Here is a 13,935-nt window from a genome sequence, read left to right as displayed (position 1 = left end):
TTGATGTATATAATGTGTCAAACAAGTGCCTTCTGAGGCAGGCTAAGTGCTCCTCTTAAGAAGAGCAGCTGGAACCCACAGGATTCCCCAGACAGGGTAACAATGCTGGGTGAATGAGGGCCTGTGTACTGCACTATAATAAAGCCTGAGAGACTAGGCCCTCAATTCTCCTTCTATCCTTTAGCCTGGGCCTCAGCGTAATCCAAGTGAGCATGATTTTTATGTCATCACCTCTCTTCATGACATTGGTTTGTCATCATAGACCCGGGTCCTCAGAAGGTATAGCTATACCTGATAGTGGGTAAGCAACAAACAGTGTTGCTTACCAGGATGACAAAGACCATCTAGCAGGTAGATCTTGGAGAGCTTCAGACAATCAGTCAGCCAGCCTTAGACTCCTGCAAGGGATCAAACAGAATTAGTTTTCTTAGTCAAGGAAAGTTTGGCATGCCTCTCCAGGATGATAATCAGTGGCAATTTCTAATCAAGGCCATTAGGGAGATAATTAAACATTCTAATAGTGGTTACCAGCTCCACCCTTAGATAAGTTTAAACTTTCACTTGTTTCACCCTCATCATCACTAACTGCATTCATAGCTTTTCTGACAGACCATTGTGAAGTCATATTATAGGTCTGTTGAAAACATTTAATCATCTGATCATGCACTATGTCATACAAAGTCCAACCTGTCATCCGATGTTTTTGCACAGCCCTATGCCATATCCCACTGAAGTCACTGCCTAATCATAATTGTAAGATGCATACCCACTAGGTTCTTTACTGCCAAAGCACCACAACTTGCTTAGGATACCTACACCTGTACTCTTGGCCCATTCCTTATCTCATATGCAATGCAAGCCATGGCAACTTGGGATGTCATGCATGTGGTTGAAATTCCAAACCACTGATGATGCATGAGTGAGTCTCCATATAATGATGAGCCTGTGCATCTAGGCAAAGGGGGGAATGCCTGTCTAGATGCACCCTGTCAAATTGCCTTATGTGGCATGATGCCTGCATGAAAGGACAAGTTCACTACCCCTAACAAAAGGAAAAGATATTTGAGTTTGCCTAACTGACATGTATGTTTGTGCACTATAACAATGTGAGTCTCCGTTTGCTTCTTGAGACTGAGAAATGTAACTAAGTGATCTCCCTGCTGTTGAGGAACTGCATACTGGAAATTCATGAACACCATCTTTGAAATTTTGGAGCATATCACCATCATGACACAGCAAGAACATGAAGTTTTTTCCCAGCAGTAACATCAGCATGGAAGCTAGATAAATACTCCAAGCCAGGAATTTCAAAATCATATTTACCTATCACTGAGCTGTGAAAGGGACAGGACCTGTAAATCCTGACCCAATCCTGGAGTCCTATTTCACCGTTCAGTCACTGCTCTGTTTCCCAATACCTAATATTTTCAATTCCACAAGGAAAGGCAGTTTGAAATACTATGCTTTTCTCATGGGAATAGGCCTAGAGGATTCCCAAAATGAAAGGAGAGCACAAGTTTTGTGCTGCAAGTGTAACTGGATTCCTAGAAGGTCATGCTTTTTAATATTTGAAAGCAGATATCCAAAAGAGATGTAGGCACTTAAGCTGGTCTTTACACTTACCTGAAGGTGAAATTATTGGGGCACGAATTCTACATCCTGGATCGAAGAAATGCAGAAGAGAAGAGATGGACTTTATCAAAGTGCAGATGCTGGCCAACATTGACATGCATAGAGTTCCCCAATAAGTACCTTCTTAGGCAGGCTCACTGGTCACATAAAGAAGAGCACCTAGACCTCACAGTATTCCCCAAACAGAGAAACACGTCTTGTTGAATGAGGTTCTGTGTACTGGCCTATGAGAACTGCCTTAGGAGACAAGTTGCCATTTCTCACTAGTCCTTTCACCTTTGCTTCAGCATAAACCTTTTAATCATGATTTTTATGTCATCATTTCCATTTGTAGCATTTGTTTGTCACTATAGACCCGGTTCCTCAGAAGTCATAGATAAATAGTGCTGCTTACTAGGATTACAAATACCATGTAGGATTTAGTTCTTGGTGATGTTTAGTCAAATGGTCACGGCGCATTAGGCTCCTGCAAGGTATCAAGCAGAATCTGTTCTCTTGTTTAAACATAATTTTCCATTCGCCAAAAATCATATCAGTGTCAGAGGTATTGTAATTCCCAGTTTCTGAAGGTCCAAACTAACAAGCATGATAATAGGGGCATTTGGTAATCAAAACCGTGGAAGAGAAAATGAAAAATTTTAATGGTGTTTTACCTGTTTGCCACCCCTAGACAAGTTTAACCCTTCACTTGTTTCAACTTCATCCATACTGCTTGTATTCATAGCATTAACTGACTGATCATTGGGAAGGCATATTATAGGCCTGTTGAAAGCATTTTATCATCTGATCATGCACTGTGTCATAAAAGGTTCTTTGTACAGCGCTACACTGTTTCCTTGTGAATTCACTGCCTAATAACTATTGTAAGATGGGTACGCTCAAAGTTCTTAATTTCCCAAGCCCTGCAGATTTAGGATGCCTACACACTTTTTCTTCACATATTCCTCATCAAATGAGCAAAGGAATGCTTTGCTGCTTGGGATGCCATTTATGTGGTTGAAATTCCATGCCACTGATATATTGTCAGTGGGTCTCCACATGATTATGAGCTGGTGCATCTAGGCAAAGAGGGGAATGACTGGCTAGATACACCCTGTCAAATTCCCTCATGTGTCCAGATGCCTGCATGTCAGCGCAAGTTTATTAAACTTAATGAAAGGAAAAGGTATCTCAATTTGCCTAACTGATATGTTCATTAGTACTTCTTTATGAGCCCCAGAAGGGTAACCATTTGATCTCCCTGCTGTTAATGGCCTGCAAGGCGGACATTCTTAAGTACCATCTTTGCAAGTTTGGAGCATGTTACCCTCTTGACACAGCAAGAACTTGATGCTTCTAACCTGGCAGTAGTAATCAGCAAGGGAGTTAGAAAGATACCCCAAGGCATGGCTTCAAAGTTCACATTCAGCTATCACTGAGCTGTCCAAGGTGCAGTGCCTGAATATCCTGAACCAATTCTTGTTTCCCACCTGCCCCAAAAGTCACTTCTCTGTTTCCAAATACCTACTACTTGGAATTTTACAAGAAAAGGCAGTTTGAAATACCTCACTTTAGTCATTTAAGGCCTAGTGGATTCTCAAAAGGAAGGAAGTGCACAAGTTCTGTGCCTTAAGTATTACTGGGTTCATAGAATGTGATGCTTTCTAATATTTGAAGGCAGAGATCTAAGAGATACTGAAGAACTTAACCTCATCTTTCCACTTAACTGAAGGTGAAATAACTGCATCCTTGATAACTGAAATTAAGATAGAAGAGATGTACATGAGCATTATGCTGATGAAGGCCAGCATTGACATACATAGATTGGCCCAACAAGTGCCTTCTGAGCACTCAGTGCTCTCCAAAAGAAGAGCACCAGGAATTCCTATGATTCTCAAAACTTGGAAACGCTGCTGGGAGAATGAGGCCCTGTGTACTGGCCTATGGGAAAGGTCTGAGTATACTTGGTCCTGATTTCTCCACTGTCTTTTACTGGACCTCTGCGTAATCCTATTGAGCATGATTTTTATGTCATCACCTCTCTTCCTGACATTGGTTTGTCAAAATTGACCCAGGCTTTCAGAAGACATAGCTATACCTGATAGATGGAAACAAATGTGCTGCTTACCAGTATACTAAGGCCATCTTGCAGGTAGGTCTAGGCATGCTTCAGCAAATGGTCAGCTGGCATTAGGGTCCTGCCAGAGATAAAGCAGAATAACGTCTTTATTCAAGACAAATTTTGGGACATCAAAATGGGCATGTCAGGGTCAGAATAATTGCCTTGCCTACCTTTTGCACAGCCAAACCTCTAAAGCATGATAAGTTGGCAATTGCTTATCAAAGTCATGGGAGAGATAATGAAAAATATTAATGGTGGCTACCTGTTTGCAACACCCACGTATGTTTTACTCTTCACTGGCTTCACAATCATCCTCATTGCCTTCATTCATAGCATTAGCTGTGGGACCGTTCAGGAGACATGTTATAAGTCTGGTGAAAGCATTTTAGCTTTTGATCATGCACTGAGTCATACAAGGTCCAGGACCTGTTATCTGATCTTCCTTTCACTCTGCTATCCCATGTCCCTCTGAAATCACATCCTAATCACCACAGTAGAATGAGTACTCTCATTGTACTTAACTGCAAATCATTGACTGCTTAGGATCACTACTCCCATTCTCTTGTCACATTTCAAATGAGATGAGACAGCCTTTGCAGCTTGGGATGTTATGCATATAATTGAAATTCCATAATACTGATATTAGGTAAGTTTTGCTCTATATGATTATGAGCCTGTGCATCTGAGGCAAAGAGGGGAAAGCCTGGCAAGCTCCATTCTCTTGAATTGCCTCATGTACCCTGTGGACTGAATGGTAGGACAAGTTCATTAATCCTAAGGAAATAAGCCAGGCGGTGGTGGCACATGCCTTTAATCCCAGCACTCGTGAGACAGAGGCAGGCAGATCTCTGTGAGTTCGAGGCCGGGCTGGACCGACAGCCTCCAAAACAATACAGAGAAACCCTGCCTCATAAAGCCAAAAAATCCTAAGGAAATTAAATGTAATCTGTGTTTGCCTTACTATTATGTCCATTAGTGCACAGGAACATTATGAGTTTCCATCTGCTTATGAGCCCGAGAAAAGTAATCTAATGATCCCCCTTGAGTTCATGGACTGAATAATGGACATTCCCCAGGGCAAAAAATGGAGCATAAAATGTTTTTTTGTAACATTGATTCTTGCTAACTTGTCTGATCATGAGCCTCATGAGGTCAACATTATATACCAATTTTCTGAAGAAATACAGTAAAATGTTACCTCATCCTTTAAAGGTTAAGTGCAGGATTGAGTGCTTTTCTGTACAAAGTATACTTAGAGTAACCCCTTTAACATGTAAATATAATAAATCATGAAAACTCTGAGAGATATGATGAGAGTTCACAGACGTATAAACCAAAAAAATTTTAATATTAGTACTGAATGTGTTCCCTTGTATTCCTTTGAATTCAGAAACAGGAGTAGATGAGTAGCAATGGGGGTCTTGTAACTGAGAATTAAGAAAGATGAGAAAGGAAATCATTGGAGTCATTAACATTTATGATAGCATGTATACCTTGGAACAGAAATGTTATGATTTATATGGTTAAAAGAGATATTACAAGATGCCATTCAAACAGTTGGGGTCTTTTCAATGAAGAAGCACAGAATGACCAATAATATTTGGTGATTACATCAGTGAACTCACAAGCAATTCCACTCTATGTGACCTAGAATGCTAGTGGAAAGAAATGGGATACATAGATCCAGGATAGCCACAACAACCATATACAATAAAGGAATTCATGAGGCAATCACCATCCCTAACTTTAAGCTCTTTTACAGAGCTATAGTCTTGAAAACATCATGGTATTAGCAGAAAAATATTCAGGTAGAGCAATGTATTCATCTTGAACACCCTGAGAGGCCAGCATGGGACTGATCCTGACTCCCTTAGTGTGAGACTCAGTGTCCAGGCCTGGGCAACCAATGGGGCACTGGGCAGGAGATCAGTATTATCCCAGTCATACAAATGGACTTCGTGTGTCCATAACCCAAAGAGAGATGATGTCTCATCCTGGACTCTTTTTTTGTTTGTTTGTTTTTATTTTTACAAGACAGGGTTTTTCTATATTGTTTTGGAGGCTGTCGGCCCAGCCTGGCCTCGAACTCATAGAGATCTGCCTGCCTCTGCCTCCTGAGTGCTGGGATTAAAGGCATGCGCCACCATCGCCTGGCCTCATCCTGGACCCTGACCTCAGTGAAATTACAAACTCTGGATATCCCCTTTGTGGAAGGGAGTGTGGATAGCGTGGCAGGCTGGGAGTGATGATGGGGGATGCTGGAGGAGGGGAGAGAGAGGGAATTGGGTTTGACATGTGAAGCAAACTATTTAAAATTAAAGTAATAAAATGGCAAAGGTCATCGTCTGATTAATTTTAGACAGTGTATACTCAAATGCTATCAACTTTATGGATGTGTGTCTGGTATGTAATGCCTACAGTATTATCAGAAGCATTTTCAGTGCAGGTCTTTTGGTTTTTGTGTTTCTGTCTTGATGATTCTCACTATGGCAAACTACCACTTTGTAATTTTCCTTAAATTTCCAAATTTCAGTTATAGGTATCCCTAAATAGAAAAAAAATTTATGTAACACTAATTCTTGCTAATTTGTCTGATCATGAGTCTCATGCAGGTCACCTTATGCTCCACTATGGTGAAAAAGAACAGTAAAAAGTATCTCATGCCTTAAATAGTTAAATAAAAATTTTGTTTGCTTTCCTATAGAAAATGTTCTTAAAGTCATCCTTGTGACAGCAAAGAAAACAAATAGTGAAAACTCTAAGAGTACATTGTCAGAGGTAACAGCCAGTTAAATCAGAAATCTTGATTATTAAAATGTATTGTCTGTTTTCCTGGGCTATTCATAGTGAATTGTTCCATTGTATTTCTCAGAATTCTCTGCGTAGAAATGGGCATATGAGGTACCGGTTTTGAGAAGATGAGATAGGAAATCATGAGAGGCAGTAAGAATTAAGATGTCTTATGTACTTAAGAGCAGAAATCTTAAGATTGAGGTGGCTAAAATAGATTTTACAAAATACCATTCACATAACTGGTGTCTTTTCAATGAAAAAGCACAGAGGGATCAGTAATATTTGTTGAACATTTCTTTGCCTTGCTAAGGGAATTCTAGACTATGTGAAATGGAATAACACTGGACTGAACAGAGATGTATATGATCATCATTCCATGAATTAAACATAAGTGCCAAACAGGGAAATCATAGAAAATCTATTTCTTGGACCTCTCGAATCATAGATCTTGAGGTTCTGAAATCTCTATTCATAGTAAGGAAGGAACAACACAAAGGAGTACAACTTAATGCTTACCTCACCCGATTGAATGTTAAGAGGCCTTTGCAATTCCAACGTGAAATGAATTAGAAATAAAAAAAAAACATCATGGATGGAATTGTGTCCTGACTGCTATTTCTAGCCTCAACTGCCATAGGAAGTGGTCCTTAAACACAGACAAGATACGGCTTCTATAACAAAGATGTGTTTGTAGTGATTTCTTCTATACTTGTCTATAAGATTATATTGAGACTGTATTAGAAGAAAGGATGCCAGATATTCTTTATGATTTTTATATCAATATTAAGATAATTCATGAAAGGGACTAGTTCATTGGAGTGTATCATCATGGGGTTTATTCCTTGCGGTGGTGCTGTAGCCTTGCACATCAATAGTGTTTAGATGCCCTTCATATTGTAGATGATTTCTAAAATATTCAGCCATGACACTTGTAAATGAGAGGGAATTTTTTCTCTGAAAGAAAGGCATTTTCAGGCCCCTCCAAGACCCCAACCCAGGGAGCCCAGCTTCAGGTGAGATTGGGTCCCCGGCTGGGACCACCCGCCCATCACCCATCCCCCCCATCTTCGGGGCCGCTCCCGGCTTCTAGAAGAGCCGCCCACACAGGAAAGAGATCAGCCCCTCCAAGACCCCAACCCAGCGAGCCCAGCTTCAGTTGAGATTGGGTCTCTGGCTGGGACCACCCGCCCATCACCCATCCCCCTCCATCTTCGGGGCCGCTCCCGGCTTCCAGAAGAACCGCCCACACAGGAAAGAGATCAGCCCCTCCAAGACCCCAACCCAGCGAGCCCAGCTTCAGTTGAGATTGGGTCTCTGGCTGGGACCACCCGCCCATCACCCATCCCCCTCCATCTTCGGGGCCGCTCCCGGCTTCCAGATGAGCCGCCCACACAGGAAAGAGATCAGCCCCTCCAAGACCCCAACCCAGGGAGCCCAGCTTCAGGAAAGAGATCAGCCCCTCCAAGACCCCAACCCCAGCGAGGCCAGCTTCAGCTTCAGCTGCAGTAAGGAAGGAGACCAGTGGAAACAGAAAGCCCCCACCAGCACCCACTGGAAGAAGAGATGGGAAGAAGACAGAATAAGAGATCACTCAGCAATAGAAACACCAACACGACCCCACCAGAATCCAGGGATCCAACACCAGAAAGACCTGAAAAGCACTACATAGATGAAGAAGAGGAGACAGACCTTAAAAATTATTTCATGAAGATGATGGAGAGCCTCAAAGAAGAAACGAGGAAATCCCTTAAAGAAATAGAAGAAAAAACAAAAAAAATCCATGAAATGGGGGAAAAAAATCAAGAAATAAACAAATCTCTCAAAGAATCTAAAGAGCACCAAGAAAAAACAACCAAGAAAATTAAGGAAACAGCTCAAACAGTTGAAGGATTGAAAGCTGAAATAGAAACGATAAAGAAAACACAGAATGAAGGGATGCTGGAAATAGAAAAGCTCGGTAAACGGTCTGGAATTACAGATGCAAGCATCACCAATAGAATACAAGAGATAGAAGAGAGAATCTCAGGTGTTGAAGACTCATTAGAGGACATAGCATCGTCAACCAAAGAAAATCTCAAAACCAACAAATCCTTAACACAAAATATTCAGGAAATATGGGACACCGTGAAGAAGCCAAACCTGAGAATAATAGGTATAGAAGAAGGTGAAGAACTTCAACTTAAAGGTACAGAAAACATATTCAACAAAATCATAGAAGAAAACTTCCCTAACCTAAAGAAAGATATGCCTATGAAAGTACAAGAATCTTACAGAACACCAAATAGGCTTGACCACAAAAAGAAGTCACCTCGCCATATAATAATCAAAACATCAAACCTACAGAGCAAAGAGAAAATATTAAGAGCAGCTAAAGAAAAAGGCCAAGTAACATATAAAGGCAGACCTATCCGAATTACACCTGACTTCTCAATGGAAACGATGAAAGCCAGAAGATCCTGGTCAGATGTCCTACAAACGCTAAGGGAACAAGGATGCCAGCCCAGACTACTATATCCAGCAAAGCTCTCAATTACCATAGATGGAGAAAACAAAATAGTCCATGACAAAGCCAGATTTAAACAATACGTATCCATGAATCCAGCTCTACAGAAAATGCTAGAAGGAAAACCTAGAGCCAACGAAGATAACTACATTCACAAAGACACAGGCAATATAGAATCATACTTTACAAAACACTAAAAGAAAGGGAGGAGACACTACACAAAATAACTTCACTAACAATAAATCAAGCGCAAACAAGGATCACCAATCAATGGTCATTAATATCCCTCAATGTCAATGGCCTCAACTTACCTATAAAAAGACACAGACTATCAGAATGGATACGAAGACAGAACCCTTCCTTCTGCTGCATACAAGAAACACATCTCAACACCAAAGACAGACGTTATCTCAGAGTAAAGGGCTGGGAAAAGATCTTCCAGTCAAACGGCCCCAAGAAACAAGCGGGCGTAGCAATCCTAATATCTAACAAATTAGACTTCAAATTAAAATCAATCAAAAGAGATGAAGAAGGGCACTTCATATTCATCAAAGGAAAAATACATCAAGACGAAGTCTCGATTTTAAATATCTACGCCCCAAATACAAAGGCACCTACATTCGTGAAAGAAACATTACTAAAGCTCAAAATGCACATAAAATCTCACACACTAATAGTAGGAGACTTCAACACTCCGCTCTCACTGCTGGATAGGACCTCCAGACAGAAACTTAACAAAGAAACAAAAGAATTAATAGAAGTTATGACCCAACTGGGTTTAACAGACATCTATAGAACATTCCACCCAAATACAAAGGGATATACCTTCTTCTCGGCACCACATGGAACCTTCTCTAAAATTGACCACATAATAGGAAACATAGCAAATCTCCACAGATACAAAAAAATTGGAATAACCCCTGCATCTTATCAGACCACCATGCATTAACATTAGAATTCAACAATAACACAAATCGCAGAAACCCTACAAACTCATGGAGATTGAACAATGCACAATTGCACCATCCCTGGGTAAAGGAACAAATAAAAAAAGAAATTAAAGACTTCCTCGATTTCAATGAGAATGAAGACACAACATACACAAACTTATGGGACACTTTGAAAGCAGTGCTGAGAGGAAAGTTTATAGCACTAAGTGCCCACATGAAAAAACTGGAGAACAGTCATACTAGAGAATTAATAGCACAGCTGAATGTTCTAGAACAAAAAGAAGCAAACTCCCCCAGGAGGAGCAGACGCCAGGAAATAATCAAATTGAGGGCTGAAATCAATCAAGTAGAAACCAGGAAAACATTGAGAAGAATCAATGAAACAAAGAGTTGGTTCTTTGAGAAAATCAACAAAATAGACAAACCTCTGTCCAAACTAACCAAAAGACAGAGAGAGAACATGCTAATTAACAAAATCAGGGATGAGAAAGGGGACATAACAACAGACTCTGAGGAAATCAAGAGAATCATCAGGGCATACTTTGAAAATCTGTACTCCACAAAATTTGAAAATTTAAAGGAAATGGACAATTTCCTGGATACATATCACTTGCCCAAACTAAATCAAGAACAGATAAATAATCTAAACAGACCTATAACCCCTAATGAAATAGAAGCAGTCATCAAAAGTCTCCCAAACAAAAAAAGCCCAGGCCCAGATGGCTTCAGTGCAGAATTCTACCAGAAATTCAAAGAAGAGCTCATTCCAATACTCGTCAAAGTATTCCACACTATAGAAGCAGGAGGCTCACTGCCAAACTCTTTCTACGAGGCTACAATTACCTTGATACCCAAGCCACACAAAGACACAACTAAGAAAGATAACTATACACCAATTTCCCTCATGAACATTGATGCAAAAATACTCAATAAAATACTTGCAAACCGGATTCAAGAACACATCAGAAAAATCATCCACCATGATCAAGTAGGCTTCATTCCAGGAATGCAGGGATGGTTCAACATTAGAAAATCTATCAATGTATTCCACCATATTAACAATCTGCGAAAGAAAAACCACATGATCATCTCACTAGATGCTGAAAAAGCCTTTGACAAAATCCAGCACCCCTTCATGATAAAGGTCCTAGAGAGATCAGGGATAACAGGAACGTACCTGAATATAATAAAAGCAATATACAGTAAACCAACAGCTAACATCAAACTAAATGGAGAGAAACTCAAAGCAATTCCTCTAAAATCAGGAACAAGACAAGGCTGTCCACTCTCTCCATATCTCTTCAATATTGTACTTGAAGTTCTAGCTACAGCAATAAGACAACAAAAGGAGATAAAGGGGATACAAATAGTAAAAGAAGAAGTCAAACATTCATTATTTGCAGATGATATGATAGTTTACATAAGTGACCCAAAAAACTCTGCAAGGTTACTCCTAGAGCTGATAAACACCTTCAGCAATATGGCAGGATACAAGGTAAACTCAAAAAAATCAGTGGCCCTATTATATACAGATGATGAAGTGACTGAGAAAGAATTCAGAGAAACATCACCTTTTACAATAGCCAAAAACAGCATCAAATATCTGGGGATAATGTTAACCAAGGAAGGGAAAGACCTGTATATCAAGAACTTTGTGTCTTTGAAGAAAGAAATCAAAGAAGATACCAGAAAATGGAAAGATCTCCCATGCTCTTGGATTGGTAGGATCAACATAATAAAAATGGCAATCTTGCCAAAAGCAGTCTATAGATTCAATGCAATCCCTATCAAAATTCCATCACAATTTTTCAAGGACCTGGAAAGAACATTAAGCAACTTTATATGGAAAAACAAAAGGCCCAGGATAGCCAAAACATCCCTATACAATAAAGGAACTTCAGGAGGCATCACCATACCTGACTTCAAGCTCTATTATAGAGCTATAGTCCTGAAAACAGCTTGGTATTGGCACAAAAATAGGCAGGTAGACCAATGGAACCGAATCGAAAGCCCTAATTTTAACCCACACACCTATGAACACCTGATTTTTGACAAAGAAGCTAAAACTGTACAGTGGAAAAAAGAAAGCATCTTCAACAAATGGTGCTGGCATAACTGGGTAGTGGTATGCAGAAGACTGCAGATAGATCCATGTTTATCGCCTTGTACAAAACTTAAGTCCAAATGGATCAAAGATCTCAACATACATCCAGCCACACTGAAACTTTTAGAAGAGAAAGTGGGAGATACTCTTCAACGAGTTGGTACAGGAGACCACTTCCTAAACATAACACCAGTGGCACAGGCACTGAGATCAACAATTAACAAATGGGACCTTCTGAAACTAAAAAGCTTCTGTAAGGCAAAGGACACAATCAAAAAGACAAAAAGGCAGGCCACAGAATGGGAAAAGATATTCACTAACCCTACATCTGACAGAGGGCTAATCTCCAAAATTCACGAAGAACTCAAGAAGCAAGTCTCCAAAACACCAAAGGATCCACTTGAAAGGTGGGGTACAGAGCTAAATAGAGAATTCTCAGTAGAGGAGGCTAAAATGGCCAAGAGACACTTAAGAAAGTGCTCAACATCCTTAGCCATCAGGGAAATGCAAATCAAAACAACTCTGAGATACCATCTTACTCCTGTCAGAATGGCTAGAATCAAAAACACCGAAGACAATTTATGCTGGAGGGGATGTGGAGAGAGAGGAACACTCCTCCACTGCTGGTGGGAATGCTAACTCATACAGCCTCTTTGGAAATCAGTATGGAGATTCCTCAGGAAAATGGGAATTAATCTACCACTAGACCCAGCAATTCCACTCTTAGGCATTTATCCAAATGAGGCAGGTTCATACAACAAGGGCATCTGCTCCACTATGTTCATAGCAGCATTGTTTGTAATAGCCAGAACCTGGAAGCAACCTAGATGCCCCTCAACTGAACAGTGGATAGAGAAAATGTGGTACATTTACACAATGGAGTATTACTCAGCAGAAAAAAACAATGGAATCTTGAAATTCGCAGGGAAATGGATAGCACTGGAAGAAACCATCCTGAGTGAGGTAACCCAGTCGCAAAAAGACAAACATGGTATGTACTCACTCATATATGGATTTTAGATATGGATCAGGATAGTGCCAGTCTGCACTTCCACAGATAGAGAGTCTGGGAAACAGGAAAGAACCTAAAAGATATGCATATATGCATAATACCCAAGAGAAGAGGATGGAGACAAGATCCTCTGATTTGATGGGGAACAGGGCGAGGGGGGGGTAGTGGGACCTGGGAAGAATAGAGGGGGTAAAGAGGAAGGGAGTTGGTCATGGGGGAACAGGAAGTTGAGGGGTGGGGGTAGAAGAGGGGGAAGAGGGAATCATAGGATCGAAGACAGATCAGGCACCAGAGTGACCTCGAGTGATCTAAAGGTATAACATCAATTGGCAAGCTAAGCAATAGTGGAAGGACCACCTCGAATGCCCATTCCTGATAATGAACTTGATGTCTATAACTATCCGGGAGCCTTCATCCTAGGACTGATGGAAGCAGAGGCAAACACACAACTAAGCACTGAACTGAACCCAAGGAACCCAGTGACAGAGAGAGAGGAATGATGAGCAAATTGGCAAAGAATGGGCTGGCAAAACCAGCAGAGACAGCTGATCTTAACAGGGGAGTGCTCTTGGACCCCAGACCGAAAGTGGGGAGGCCAGAATGGGACTGATCTGGACCCCCCAAATGTGAGTGTCAGTGAGAAAGCCTGGACAACCTATGGGGCTCTGAGCTGTGGATCAGTGTCTATCCCTGGTATACAATCTGTCTTCATGTGCCTATAGCACAAAGAGAGATGCTCTCTCAGCCTGGACTCTTAGGGGAGTGCCTTGACCCTACCAAGAGTAAAATGATAGACTCTAGACATCCCCTATGTGGAAGGATTTGGCAATAGGGTGGGAG

General features: G+C 40.9%; 1 long non-coding RNA gene and 3 other non-coding genes across 24 annotated transcripts in view; all 4 read right to left on the bottom strand.

Annotated features, from left to right (window-relative positions):
- The window catches only part of LOC106022184, a 202,162-nt gene that overhangs the window by 167,983 nt on the left and 20,244 nt on the right, over positions 1 to 13,935 (bottom strand). For 20 of the 21 annotated variants that reach the window (XR_005871914.1, XR_005871913.1, XR_005871919.1 and 17 more), the window contains 3 exons: positions 3,740 to 4,072; positions 1,624 to 1,659; positions 327 to 398 (listed from right to left, as the gene is read on the bottom strand). This is a non-coding gene — a long non-coding RNA (uncharacterized LOC106022184). The remainder of the gene's footprint in view (positions 1 to 326; positions 399 to 1,623; positions 1,660 to 3,739; positions 4,073 to 13,935) is intronic. The other variant, XR_005871910.1, reaches the window with a different exon arrangement.
- Positions 188 to 266, bottom strand: LOC121134850. The gene has a single exon (XR_005872059.1). It is a non-coding gene; the product is annotated as a small nucleolar RNA SNORD115 (small nucleolar RNA).
- LOC121134940 lies at positions 1,911 to 1,989 on the bottom strand. Its single transcript, XR_005872145.1, has one exon. It is a non-coding gene; the product is annotated as a small nucleolar RNA SNORD115 (small nucleolar RNA).
- Positions 3,606 to 3,684, bottom strand: LOC121135051. The gene has a single exon (XR_005872242.1). It is a non-coding gene; the product is annotated as a small nucleolar RNA SNORD115 (small nucleolar RNA).

The sequence above is a fragment of the Mesocricetus auratus genome, unplaced genomic scaffold (genome assembly GCF_017639785.1).
Source record: "Mesocricetus auratus isolate SY011 unplaced genomic scaffold, BCM_Maur_2.0 Super-Scaffold_100030, whole genome shotgun sequence".
NCBI classification, from domain to species: domain Eukaryota; kingdom Metazoa; phylum Chordata; class Mammalia; order Rodentia; family Cricetidae; genus Mesocricetus; species Mesocricetus auratus.
The sequence above is the reverse complement of the archived record's forward strand: the minus strand, read 5'-3'. Positions and strand labels throughout refer to the sequence as shown.